Source organism: Pinus tabuliformis, chromosome 1_1 (assembly GCF_031772625.1).
Source record: "Pinus tabuliformis cultivar Carrire ecotype Pingquan chromosome 1_1, CPIR1, whole genome shotgun sequence".
NCBI classification, from domain to species: Eukaryota; Viridiplantae; Streptophyta; class Pinopsida; order Pinales; family Pinaceae; genus Pinus; species Pinus tabuliformis.
Genome location: NC_142297.1, coordinates 399,640,774 through 399,655,773, shown reverse-complemented (window position 1 = coordinate 399,655,773; position 15,000 = coordinate 399,640,774). Strand labels below are relative to the sequence as shown.

Below are 15,000 nucleotides of genomic sequence, written 5' to 3'. Positions count from 1 at the left end.
AAAAGCGTACTTCTAGATCAAAAAAAAAAATTCGTAAAAATGTTCGGAAGGGAAAAGCATATCGGGCCGCAATAAAAGCTTTTTCTTTAGCTAAATCTATCTCCACCGGTCATTCGAAAAGTTTTTATTGCATAGTCAATGATGATTCCTCTGGATCATCCGAATCAAAATTGACAGCAATTGATTTGGATGACCCGTAGCACAACACGAGCCAATATACGACACCACCCTCCAGGACCCTGGAGAACAGTGATGCAAAATCATTTTATTCGGGTACTCCCAAGGGTGGTCGTACGAAAAGGACACGGTCATTAATTAGTTCCACTACAGTACTTTCCTTCAGCCAATCTGGATAAATGATGAATTTATAAACCATTCTTCTATCCATTCTGCCTTCCCACTAGAAAGGGATTAGAGTTAATCCTTTTTTTTTTTAAGGATCCCGAATGAACTTCAGCATTACCATTATGCTACCGAAAATGTAGCATAATCTTATCAACATCCCAATCCATCCATTCCGATCCAAAACTAGGATTAATTTATTATTATTTATAAATAAAGAGAACCTATGGAATCACGCATGGGGATGATATTATTTCATTATGGAATTGCTCGTGCATTTCGTAATAGATGCGCGTTATTGCTTTATGGCGAATAATTACTATAGTTTTAGATATCTTGATTCATTCTTCTTCTGTTTCTGCTCCTCCCAATGATTCATCCCCCTATTGGGTTCCATTTTTTCCCTCCTTTATGGTTGGATAAAAAGAAGTGCTCAATCCTTTAGGAGAACTAAAAGTAATCATCTTTCTTCGTATCTCTACCATTTATAATGCGTAATGCCCAAACCATTGTGACAGAGATACATAAAAAGAGCTGACTAATCTAGTGCAATTTGATCCTATTGATGAAACCCCCTTCTACATCTTAGTAGCTCAAAATAGGATCAATTCATTCATTAACAGCTTATATATGGTAATATTAGCCTGTATGTAATATTATTGGGAGCTATAAATATATTTGGATGTCTCCCCTAAAATTGGAAAGATTAAATAATAATCATATGGGAGATCATGGATCAGAAACATAGTTTCGTTCTAGATATGTATATAATCAAACCATCCAATCAAAAAAATTATAAAGTGATGGTATAACCATTTATTGTTTGGAATCTAGCTGTTCCGATTCTTCCCATCGTAAGCGAAATAAGCGAAAATTTACATATATTCTTTGTACGATAACGCATGTGACTATTTCCAATTCTCTTTCGGAACAGCGGGATCTGAACCCACGACCTCCATCACCCCAAGATGGCGCGCTACCAAGCTGCGCCATGCTCCGTTATAACTATCAACCAACATAAAATTGATTCAAATGTTAATGCCCGAACTTAGATCTTATTTGGACTTATATTATATTCACAGATCACTCCCTCTGCTAGACACGTTCCATAACATTGACGATCTGGTGTAAATAAGCTAGTATGGTCCCTACGAAGCCGCCATGGTGAAATTGGTAGACACGCTGCTCTTAGGAAGCAGTGCGAGAGCATCTCGGTTCAAATCCGAGTGGCGGTATTTTTCCAGGAAGATCTCATCAATCACTTCTTCCTATGTAACAATATATGTTCAATCTATTTTCATTGTGATGGATCAATCCTATCTTTCCATCATAGATCTCATTCGGGAATAAAACGAATAAATGAGTTTATTATGATATTCATAACTTTAGAACATATATTGGCTCACATCTCTTTTTCTCTCATTTTGGTTGTCACTCTCATTTATTGGGGAACCTTAGTTTATCGAATTGAAGGACTAAGTAGTTCGGGAGGAAAGGGCATGATAGTTACTTTTCTTTGTACAACGGGATTATTAATTAATCGTTGGCTTTATTCAGGACATTTACCGTTGAGTAATTTGTATGAATCATTCATGTTCCTTTCCTGGAGTTCATCCGTGTTCCATATACTTCTAGAAGTACGGAGTCGAGATGATCGGTGGTTAGGTGCAATCACCGCGCCAAGTGCTATGTTAACTCATGGGTTTGCTACTTTAGGTCTTCCAGAGGAAATGCAACGATCCGGAATGTTAGTACCCGCGCTACAATCTCATTGGTCAATGATGCATGTAAGTATGATATTGTTCAGCTATGCAACCCTTTTATGTGGATCCCTAGCATCCATAGCTCTTCTAGTGATTATGTCCGGAGTAAATAGACAGGTTATTTTTGGTGCGATGGACAATTTATTTTCCCGAGCCATTCTTCCCAATGAAAATTTTTATTCACATGACAAGCAAAAAAGTGATTTGCAATACACTGTTTATTTTTCATCAACGAATTATCGTAAATGTCAATTGATTAAACAATTAGATCATTGGAGTTATCGTGCGATTGGTCTCGGTTTTTCTCTTTCAACCATAGGTACTCTTTCTGGAGCAATATGGGCCAATGAAGCATGGGGATCTTATTGGAGCTGGGATCCAAAAGAGACTTGGGCATTAATTACTTGGACCATATTCGCAATCTATCTGCATACTAGAATGAATAAGGGTTGGCAGGGTGAGGAACCGGCAATTGTGGCTTCTTTAGGATTTTTTATAGTTTGGATCCGTTATTTGGGGGTCAATCTATTAGGAATAGGGTTACACAGCTATGGATGGTTGGAACCATAAATGGACCGAATTCCTGGAAGGAAAAGGAAGGATAGATTCGATCCAGTTCTTTTATGTGATTGATAAGTGACATCAATAACTGGTACAAGTTATTTCAAGTAGTGATTATAGAATGATGGAATCACTACTTGAAATAACTTGAACTATATTAGATTCAAATAAAATAGATTCAAATAAAATAGATTCAAATAAAAGAAGATTTGAACCATTCCTATCATTACCAACCACAGCGAAAAGAAATATAAAATGAGTATGAGGTAGCAATTCCATGTTTGAATTAACCCATTCCCTTTTTTCAATGGAACTCCGGCTACTGAAGCATACATGTACTATAATAATGCGCTTACCCATGTAGGGTAACCGGGTATGTGAAAAAATTGGCGATTTCATTGTATAAGCGATGAAGAACCCTAAATAGAATACTATTTATTATCCAATATTCCTGAACCTAATGTTGGTCTATCAGATCTCTAGAGACCTATACTTAAAGCTCCGATTAGCGGAAAGATAGAATTACTCGCAGTGTATTGTGGCCAAATAGAAACGTCTTTCCCCCCCCCTCCCTCCGTACGGATAGAAGTGGGTGAACAAAAATTTATTCCAGTTCCCGCATAGGAAATAAAGGTATAATATACCGAGGATAATTGGCTACTGTATATTGCTAACATCAGTAAATGCAACAATCGAGGATTTTTAGTAATTGGCCAAGCAACTGAAATGGCCAAAGTGGTAACAAATCCTGTCAAATAGGTCCGATGGAAAATCCGTCAATTCCCATTCTCCAATGAAAATCAATAAGTCCAGTTATACTCTTTATTCTTTCAATTGGATCAATAATTTATCAAATTGGAAATGGTAATGGACGGAATGTATATATAATGAAAAGGAGTTAGAGTAAACAAATACCTAGAGTATACCATCGAATCAGATCATTCCCTCCTTCTATGGGTGGGAAATAATGGGACTAAGGAACCCCAGATATAGGCGAACCAACAATTATAGTTGAGCGAGCCAAGGTAATTCGCTCATTATAGAAGATACTTTGCATCTCCACTGATTGATAAAAACCCATACTTGAGATCTTGGATCAAGTATGGGTTTTTATCAATCAGTGGATAAAAAAAATATATTAATATGAAATGAATTTAACCTTTTTTATTGTGCATATTGATCAGTAAGCTAGACCCATACTGCGCGTTGTCTCATGCCATAAATAAACACGTACACTCAAGAAATCTGTTGGACAAGCGGATTCACACCGCTTACAACCTGCGCAGTCTTCTGTTCTTGGAGCAGAAGCAATTTGCTTAGCTTTACATCCTTCCCAAGGTATCATTTCCAATACATCTGTGGGACAAACTCGTACGCATTGGGTACAACCAACACATGTATCATAAATTTTGACCGAATGTGCCATTGGATCTCCATTAGTTAGTAAAAAGTTTTAATTTGATAAGATCATATATAGCCAAATCTTCTAATATATGCCCAATAAAGATGGCTAATAACGGGATATTATGAATATAAAACGAATCAATAATTGTAATCTCCATTATATTTGGAACCGATCTGTATTTTTTGGATCATTTCGATCCCCCCAGATCACCCCGAATATGGTCCAATCATGACAGGTAATTTTCCTAATGATTTTTATATGGATCAATCATGTTTTTGATCGACCGTAATACTATAGAGATTTTGATAGATTCTGGTCATATAGAATAGATATATCTTCTGAGATATACCTTATTTTTTTATAAGGTATAGATATACCGATATACGATACTTCATCACCATTTCGACAAATGAAATTGATCGATACGAATTGATTATATGATACGATGTCAGTAGCTGATAAAATAGCTGTTTCAGCGTCTACAATAGCTATAACAAAGATCGATAAGATGCCCCTGGCCGGCTATATTTTAAGATAATCCGAATATGCTACTGAATTTGAATCGACCGTATGCAGTATTGGCGACACATAAGTGCTCTAACCATGTTTCGACTCGTAATACCAATAGATAATGAAGAAAGCACCTCGAACTCGAATAAGTGTATGCTCGAGCATAATAGATCAACCCCTTATACCTTTATCTTCTCAGATACAAAAGTTATATTTAGTTTTTTATTTTCCATTATCTAATGATCTTCTATTATAAGATCAGGAATAGAATTATACTTCTCATCATACTTATTAGACGAAAAAGATATCCAGGTGGATTCATTATGTGCGCGAGAATTTCCAATATTCTGACTCATGATCGCATTCACTAAAAAAAAAGTGACCTTATCCACATACCTAATCGGATTGAAATATTTGTATTTCAATGGATCTGGGAATTACATGAACTGGTCTATAATTCCGTTGGTTGATAATAGACTCTGATCAATAATACATGTGACATTCTTAATCAAATTATAAATATCCTGATCCTTATTTATGATCCATCCGGAAAAAAGGTATGGTCTCGACCCATCAGTCCTCTCTGATCGAATCCAAACTGAATCTGAAGAATTGGTAGAAATTCTTTAATCGGTCAGAATGTTCGTCCATAGTTCCTTCGGACAGACAAGTTAAACTTTGAATTGTTTTAATTCTCGAATCTTCGATCACCAATATTGGTAAACGTCCTGGAGCAATATAATCATAATTTCATTCATGACGATCATACATAGGTCGGGAGTTCATATTCTTTCAATCATAAAAAGAAAATTTGATGAACAATACTCAACACAATTTCCACGAAAGATGCAAATTCCAGAATAAATACTATAAATTACCAATCGTTCGTTTTTCCAATCAACAATGGGTGAATTAATCAGGCATAAACGCATACTCCACAAGCAATACTTTGAAAGAATCCGAAGTGTATTCATCCACGAAATCGAGGATGGGAGATCCGTTTTTTATAGGGAGATTTAATAGTCATAGGTAAACGATTCATGTGATATAATGATTATGCATCATTCGCATACCTGTAGCAGAAATAGATCATATATCATGTCCCTATCTCCAAAAATAGAAGAGAATGGAGTTTTAAATATAAGAATAAAAAGTTTGAGCATCGATATTCGCCATGAAAAAAACCAGGCTATAAAAAAAAGACTATACGACCCAACTTTAGCATAATCACTCTGCTATAGCTAGCCCTTTGGGATACATATTTCCCGATCGATCTTTTCGGTGCATTTACCTTTATTGCCTCTGCGAACATAGTAGTGCAATAATCCCATTGCGTTACATAGGGGAGATATTGTTCGGTTCTAAACAATTTGCTTCCTACCCCCCCTATGTAAATAGTCTGATAGAGGTTCACAGCCAATAAAATCTTTACCATCTAGCAATAAGTCGAAGAACAACGTGTATCGATGGATAATGAGGACCCATACTTACCATCAGGGGGTCTTTCAGCAAGCATGATCATGTGTAACCCCTCTTCGATTCGTTTTCTAAATGAGAAAAATAAAAAGAAAAAAGAACGACTGGATCCTGGATCTCTAAAAATTGGATTGGAATTGAAAACTTCGAAATTAACGGGTTTTTAGCCCACGGATACCCAATTGACCAATTAAATCATCGTAACGAAGTTTATCCCTCTTGGATAGATAAACCAGAAGTTGCTTACGTTTGTTCAAAATTTTCCACAAACCCCTTTGGGATGAATAGTCTCTTCCGTGCAATTGCAGATGCTGGGTAAGTCTTAGGACCCGATTGGTTAAATAAAATACCTGAGATTCAACAGATCCTCTCTGTTTATCGGGAATCAGAGATGAACTAATGGACAAATTATTGATCATAAAAAAAAACACAAATTTTTCCAGGGCTTAATTTTTTTTCGAGTCAGAAAAAAGAATTAGATCCATTCTTTCATTTTCATGGTTCATATAATAATTCTGATTCGTTCCGTCCGACCATTTAAGAAAAAATGGTCGGATTCTTCCTATCTTCTTGGACGAACATCTGGTTTTAACCTATGGAAAAATATGATACGAGATGTAGAATCTTTTCACATTGATGAAACAGAACGAACAGATTGGTTCAATTTTTGCCATATCCTGAAACTCCATTGAATCAATCCATTCTTTTTTTTTTACGAAAACGGAATTGAAGCAAAAAATTTATCAATTGACAGTTAGGGGATACATACGTATTCTCAACATCGCGGATCGACTCCCATCATTTGTATTGAACCAATATCTATTCATGCAAATAATATCCTCTAATCGATAACTAGGCCAAAGAAAACGTTTAATTATTTGTGTTGTATCTACGCTAAGATGTTGGTCTCTTCCCATGAGTTCTTCATCATTTTGTATGTCTTTTCCATTGGAAAATCCTACATGATCGTTCTCCAGATCAAACCGATTCAAGATTCGAAATTCTCTACGACGTTTTGGAAGCAAAATATCTTCTAAATTGAGGGAACTAAAAATATTTTTTTCATCCCCCAGAATTTTCCCGCGTTGCACAGATCCATCATAAAAATCTCCATCTATCCATTCTCCGGCTCTTTTTTTAAACTTCAATGAAATACTTACGATTTTATACATCAGGAATTGGTCATCCACTATGCTTGATAAACGATATGGTTGGAAGACCATTATTTTTTTATCTTCCCTTATTTCATTGTCATTGCGTACCTTTCCCCGAACATTCCTCTGAAGAGCAAGTTCTTTCGATATTTTATTTGCACTGCTATTCTTCTGAATAGCAATGCAAAAGGCCATTAGACTCAGGTCAATATTTCTCTCTTGGATCCGAAGATATGTTCCCGGATCCTTCATTCCGGACATAACCCTGCAAATATTCGCCAGATAGAAGAAACGTTTTTTCCCTAGAACGTCTACTACTTTGCATTGAAAAAGACCTTTATTAGTTTTTTTCTTTCCATCAGTTTGTTGATCTTCTACTTGACCATCTTGATGTTCTACTTGACCATTTTTATCTTGACCATCTTCTACTTGTTTGTTCTTAACATTTGATCTAATACCTATTATTTGTTCTAGAACATTTGTTGTTTCCTTCCGTTCTTCTTCCTCTATCTTTTTCCGCTCTCGTTCTTCCCGTAAAAGTGAATTTCCTGGTATGAATTTCGATTTAGTTTCATAATATATGTTCTTTATTCCTGAAAGTTCCGGGAATAACCAGAAATTGAGATCTAATTGGGATATTCTCTTCTCGATTTTCGGAGAATCCATAATGCCAACATTTTCTCTTCGCGTCTCGTCAATCCCCTGCTGATTCGTAATAAGATCAGTCTTTTTCTTTTGCCTGTCAATACTTGTTGTATGATCGTAATCACAAGAACGTATAGCATCGTAAATATCAACAGTAGAACGAGAACCATTCACGATATTGAAATCGGTACCCTTCCAATCCTCCTCGATAATATCATTAATAAACTTTTCCTTGAGAATTCCTTCACGATCGGTAATATCCCGCTCATCTGGTATAGCAGGTTGTACTGGTGGTCCGGGAATATCTGTCAAATTGAGAATATCCAAATCTTTTGTAGAATTGAGATAACTATATGATAAGAGATCGTATCTGTAACGTTTGTTCATTTTCCGAAGTAGTCCCAAAAAAGGTTCCATCACAGTCGCAAATATAGAATCTTCTTGTTGTTCATAAGGAACGAATCGTTCTTCATAACACGTACATTGCTTATTTACTATATTTCTACATTTATTTGGGTTTATCCTAGACCATATCTGTGGGGATAAATTGTACCGGTCAAAACATCTCAACCATTGTTTCCAGTCATTCTCTTTCAGATCTTGTGGTTTTTCGTGATCCAATATTCTTTGTATATCTAATGCCCTTATCTGCCATATCTTGTGAAATATATATGCTTGGGACATTGAGAACATGTTTCGATCAGGACGAATTTCAAAATCTTGTATTTTTTCGTTGATTGAATAGTAGTTGGTAATTTTACCTCTATTGATTCTTGAAATATCTTTATTGATAATGAATATTCGTCCGTAAATTGTTGTTATATTCCTCGTGGATCGAATCCAAGCGGATTGAATCCAAAATTTGATATTTGACGCAATGAAATTAATAAAACTTGGTAAGAGATCTCGGTCCATTCTTCGGTCCATTCTTTTGATAAAAAATTTAATTGAATAGAACCTTTTTCGGATTAATTGTACACTTTTATTTCGAAATAAACCAGGTATTCGCCGAATCTGAACCAATCGTTTTTTTAATGTTGATCCCAATATGTTAAAACTTCCCTTCGATCCGGTATGAATCTCTGAATCCACCAGAGACATTCCAGTTATAGGAGAGCTATTTATGATCGCGATAGATTCGATCCGCTCTTTCATTGTGGTCGTCCAATCATCTTGATCTTTCACATTAATTGTTTGGGTTTCATATCCAAATTGATCATTAACTTCGGATGAATCATTTGCACTACCCATAGGGGTAGTCTCACTTAGTAATTTATTTTGTATCCGGTCATTAAGTTCACTCTTGTCTATATATCCAACTCGTGGAACGCGTCTTATTCCTGTAGATCCCATCAATCGTCTCTTCACTTTTTTGAAGATGGGTTTTAAAAATTTGGAAAAAATTCCTAGCTTTGAGGTTGGATCACCGAAAGGTATGTCAGTTTCTAATCCAAAGGTCGTTAAATAACTCCAACGCAATCTTTTTGCAGATTGGGGTTTGGATCTATGCCAAGGCTTCAAACGAAAAGGAAATAGAAGCTTTATCTGCATACCTTGTGTTTCCCATTTGTCTGGGAATGTTGTTTCAGACAATTCGGTACCATCAGAAGCACATATGACATGCATTTCTCTCCTCATTTCTTCCCAATCTTTGTAAAATTCGGGGACTTGAAATAATAAAATACGACCCATATTTTTGGCTATAATAAGTGATGGTAATATAATATTTTTTCTAATATTTGATTGAGCCATTAATAATAAACCTCCGAAATAGTGCAATTCTGGCCACGCTAAACATACGGACTCAGCAATTGTCTGCTGGGATAATGGATCTTCGAGTCTCTGGATTTTTTCCCTAACTTCTTCCCCGATTTGTTCCTTATCCACTCTACCAGAATCGGACGTGTCATAATAATCTTTAGGATAAGCGGGTATTTCTTTTCTTTTCAAAAAGAAAAGGGAATGTACATTCGGTTGTATCCTCTTCCATATCATAATTTTCCGTCTTTTAGCACGTATGGATCCTTGGATTAAGTTCCGATGATAATCTGCCTCGGCAGAATAACGGTTTTGAACTACTCCTATTCGTCTTTGCCCAATATCAAAGGTCATTGTATCTTTGACCTTTCTTGAAAGAATCCTATTCGATGATAATAGAACTGGGTCTACGTCATCATATTCACCTATCATCAAACCAGATGACCATCGAGGCACATGTTTCCGAATTTCTCTAATTTGGAGAGGTTCATTTAATAGTATTTCCCTGTAAAGGGCAATAAAATCTTTCTTTTCCATTGAATAACGCTTATCCCGAGGTATACCCGCGCGAGATATTAGTAGTATTGTCCACTCATATTGCGCCAAACACTCGAAAAGGAAACACAAATTCTCGTAAACGAAAAGATATTCCTTCTTAAACAGACCAGAAATCAAATCCAGTTTTACGATACCTGAGGTCGAAGGTTTTATAAGACGGTCAAATCGGCCGTAAACATAAACTAAAAATCTTGTGTAGATCTCTCCATAACATCTAGCTACTTGCAGTGGGACATATATAATGGATGATCTCCAGGCTAACCACAACCAATATGGTGGATGGATTTCTGGGGTCTGGATCAGATAAGAGATATTTTGAATTTTTAATCTATTTAAAGCATATTTGGATTGAGGAGTTCCGGGATTAGAGGATATAGTGACCGGGACAAGCGAACGAACAATATATGTAGGTAAGGGCTCCCAGGGTAGTGGAAAGCTTTCGTGTTCCAATTCCTGCCAAAGATAAGAGATATGGTACCCATACCCAAGTGGATCATTTGGGAATCCCTCTTTAGGGTCTCTCATAAATATCTCTATGAAATCCGAAAGATTCGAAATGATCGAATCGTTCAGCATTTGGGGGGACTCAAATTGGTTTATTGTTCCATGGAATGCCCCATTAAGGAATGGATCATACATTTCAGTAAAAGAATCCCCCTTAGAATTGGAGAATTTCACTCTCCTTTCTATAACATTTTCAGCGGGAGATCCATGGCTTAGAGCTTTCACTCGATCCGAAAATTCATTCCCTAAAGAATCTCTTTTTCTTTTCATGGTATGATTCCATCTATAATAAGGATCCTCAGATGAGCAAGAAGTATATAAAACATCTCTATATCCACCGACGAGCTTTTCCCCAAGGACCAATACACTAGGTAAAAACGTAAAAGAGATTCTTTTTTTTCCATCACTTGAGTATGCGCCAAAAAAATATTGAGAGACTTCGGTCCTCACAGGACCTAGGCGAGTAAATGGGCTATTTCCAATATATCGTATCGGTTGATAAACCCTATTATGATCAAAGCACATAATGGGCCATGGTTGCTGCCGGAATAACTTTTCTTCTTTTATAAGTTCTTGAAGTTTTTGTGGATCTATAGCCACAGAGCGGTTTTTTCTAGCCATAGCCACGGAGCGGTCATCTCTAGCCATAGTCACAGAGTGGCCATTGTTGTCTTCATAATTTTTACCTTTAATAAAAGGTAATGGGGCTCTACCCAAATAGAACGAACAATAACAAAGAATAAATAAACTAAAGGTTTGATTGATATAACGTCTTAATAAAGTATTATCGATAAGTGAATTACGATCTATACGGAAAGATACCCATTTTATAAAAATTGTTAATAGAATATGACCGCCCAACCAACCGCAAAGACCACTTATCATAAAGGATATATTAGGGCTGTAACGAAAAAGAAAGAGGTTCACCAGTCTTGTTAATACGGGATTTGCTAAAAGAATGGGATTCAACAATTGAAGAATTAGACCATCCATAAATAGACTTAGAGCTTTTGGATTGTTGATCGAATTCATGAGGTGCGGAGATTCAGAACTTGAAGGTTTGTCCATAATTTGGAAAAAACGAAAGAACATATATGGTACGACTAATAAAGTTATTGCATAAGGTTTCCACAGCGCTGCATAGATGGGCGAATAATACATGGACAAAAATCCTATTAATTGTCCCGTAATAGAACCACTTATGGCTATTATACCATAGCCAGGTTTTCCCAAAAGGAAGGATCTTGTGGAATAGATTTTAGAGGGACCAAAAGGCAATGTAGCAAGAAATCCATAATATAGCCCAAATATGATGATCGGACCTGAAACTTCTACCCATGAGGATAATGGACCCAATAGTAGACCAAGTACTTTTATCATATTAAAACTCCCTTTGATCTTGATCAAAGAATTATTTTGATAAATTTATGATTTTATCATATATATTATTTCTAAGTATAGAAATAGTTTTTATATTATATAAATAAATATTCGATTTAACATAATTGATTTATAAGAAATATTATAATATCTGGATATTGCATATGCTATTAATATATATTATTTGTTATCTTATTTAACAGGAGTACTGGTATATAACTCGTTGTTCTTTCGAACCAGGGTGGTCCGATCCAAGTTATCTAAATTTTCGTTACGTCGTAGAGGTCGGGTAACCAATTCGAGTACATCTCTCGCATTGGCAAATCCATGAATCTGGGCAAAAGTAAATTCAACTGACCATTTAGTACCAATTCCTCTCGCCCCTAACGGGTTAGCATGAGCCATTCCGGTGATGGCTAAGTCGGGTTGTAGCTCGCGCATACGTCGTATCTGATTCGAATTGTCTGGTTTCTCTACAATTCGTGGTATGGGCATACACATTCTTATACATGTATTTTGTAATAGCGCTAATTCAGCAGCTTGATACCGTTTATCCATATATGGAATACCAATTTCATAAATGATCATACCACATCTAATTGAGAATCTGGCTATAGATATTTCTATTAGATTATCTCCCATGAAAAAGACAGATTTTCCGCGTACCAAATCAAGATAATCTTTTAAACTCTCCCATATCCGTTCCTCTCTTTCCTCCAGACTCTGGGCCTCAATACCAAATACAGGACAAATCCTTTCGATCCAAGCACGCGTTTCGTCTGGACCAATAGGAAAAGGAGCTACGATTAATTCGCATTTTTTTCGTCTTATCAAAGTTGTTGCTGTACGACTAAGAAATGGGTTAACCCCACAAACATAAACTCCATCACCCAGTGATGGAAGATCGGCATATCTCTGAGCGGGCAACCAACCTGATACCTTGATGAATTGGCGTCTTAATTCTGTATCAAGTTGAGAAACCAAATTCGAGGGTAAAGACCCAAAAATAACTAAGGGAGGATGATTTGCATATTCCACCAAATTCTTTTCCTTCAGAAGAGGAAAAGGGAATAATTTTGTTTTAGTTTCTTTTGATTCACCAATGGGGAATTCTTGGTCTGGACAACGATGTGCCATTACAGCTAAGACAGTATCTTCCCCCTGAGTAAAAGCATAATCCAGTCCATTTGCTCTTGCCACTAGAATTGGTACTCCAATTTCATATTCCAATTTGGGTGCCATACCTTCCAAATCCATTTTTATTATTTCTGTAGTACAGGTTCCTATCCATATGATGACGCTGGGGTCTCTATCTTTTCTTATCCGAATACAAAGCGTTTTCAATTCCTCATAATCGTTCAAATGGGCCGATATATCTCCTTCTTCTAATTCTGCGATTGCATAGCGGGGTTCTACAAAAATCATAACTCCAGGTGCATTTTGGAGAAAATAACCACATGTTTTTGTGCCCACTACCAAAAAGAAACTGTCTTCAATCTTTTGATACAACCAGGATACACAGCTAATAGGACAAAAGCTATGATAATTGCCCGTTTCACATTCAAGCGTTATAGTTTCAACAATTTTTGTCGACATAATAGGGAGGGAATAAAAGGCTAAGGATAAATAAGGAAAAGAAATAATGAATAAAAATACTAGTAACACAAAAGAATGATAACAAGAAATAAAATAAAATTGTCAACAAATTGACAACAAATTGTGGAGAAGTGGAGAAATTGTTGATTCTAAATCCTCGTAAACCCAAGTAAATTTTCCTTATTATTTTTTTTCTGTCCCCCACCACCAATGGGATTTAGATAAAGATCAGAGAGTAAACTGAATAATTCCCGATCTGGAATCTCTTTTGGGACAATACCTTCTGGTTGGGACAATATTTGATCTGCTATGCCTAGATAATAATTACAAACATAGTTAAGGGATGGTTCAAATCCAACCATTTCAAATAAGGTTTTACCCTTTACTCTGGAAACTCGGATATCCTCAATAATAGGTAATACTTCTATTACGGGCATTGGACAGGCTTCTACATATTTATTTATAAGATCTCTTCTAGATGTACGATTTCCCACCAAGCCTGCTAATCGGAGTGGATGTGTACGAGCTTTTTCCCTTATAGAGGCAGTAATACGATTAGCTGCAAATAATGCATCGAATCCATTATCTATAATAATAACACAATAATCTGCATAGTTCAATGGAGAGGCAAAACCTCCACAGACCACGTCACCTAATACATCGAATAATATAATATCATATTCGTAAAATGCATTTAATTCTTTTAACAACTTTACAGTTTCTCCCACCACATCCTCCACACCCGGCTCCTGCGGGTGGACCCCCTGCTTCCACACAATCCACCCCTCCATAACCCTTGTGAATTACATCTTCGGGCCAAATATCCTCATAATGATAATCCTTGGATTGTAAAGTATCTATAATTGTAGGTATTAGAAATCCTGTAAGAGTAAAAGTACTATCGTGTTTGGGATCACACCCAATCTGTAACACTTTTTGACCATGTCTCGCTAGAGCGACTGAGATATTACAACTAGTTGTTGATTTACCGATTCCGCCTTTCCCGTAAACTGCTATTTTCACCGCCAATCCTCCTTTATCTAAATCTAAAAGTTATCTCTTTATTTCAAGGTTCTATATAATCGAATTATTCTTTTTTTAAGTAATACCTCCTAATAATGAATGGTAGCAATAATTATAGATCCTATTGTATTTATAGGTCAATACCTCTAGGGTGGGGTGTCCAAGAGTTGATAAAAAACCTTATTGAGTTTCTCGTTTATACACTGATGATCATGGGTCGGTCCAAAGAACAAGAATCTTGCCCGTATATGGGAACCCTCCGTTGTTCCTCAGTAGCTCAGTGGTAGAGCGGTCGGCTGTTAACTGATTGGTCGTAGGTTCGAAT

The 15,000-nt window shown here is 36.3% G+C and overlaps 1 non-coding gene across 1 annotated transcript in view; it reads left to right on the top strand.

Annotated features, from left to right (window-relative positions):
• The first annotated feature begins 14,941 nt into the window (after window positions 1-14,941).
• Window positions 14,942-15,000, top strand: part of TRNAN-GUU (transfer RNA asparagine (anticodon GUU)) — a 72-nt gene continuing 13 nt past the window's right edge. Inside the window, exon 1 of the tRNA in view lies at window positions 14,942-15,000. This exon is cut by the window's right edge and continues 13 nt beyond it. This is a non-coding gene — a tRNA (tRNA-Asn).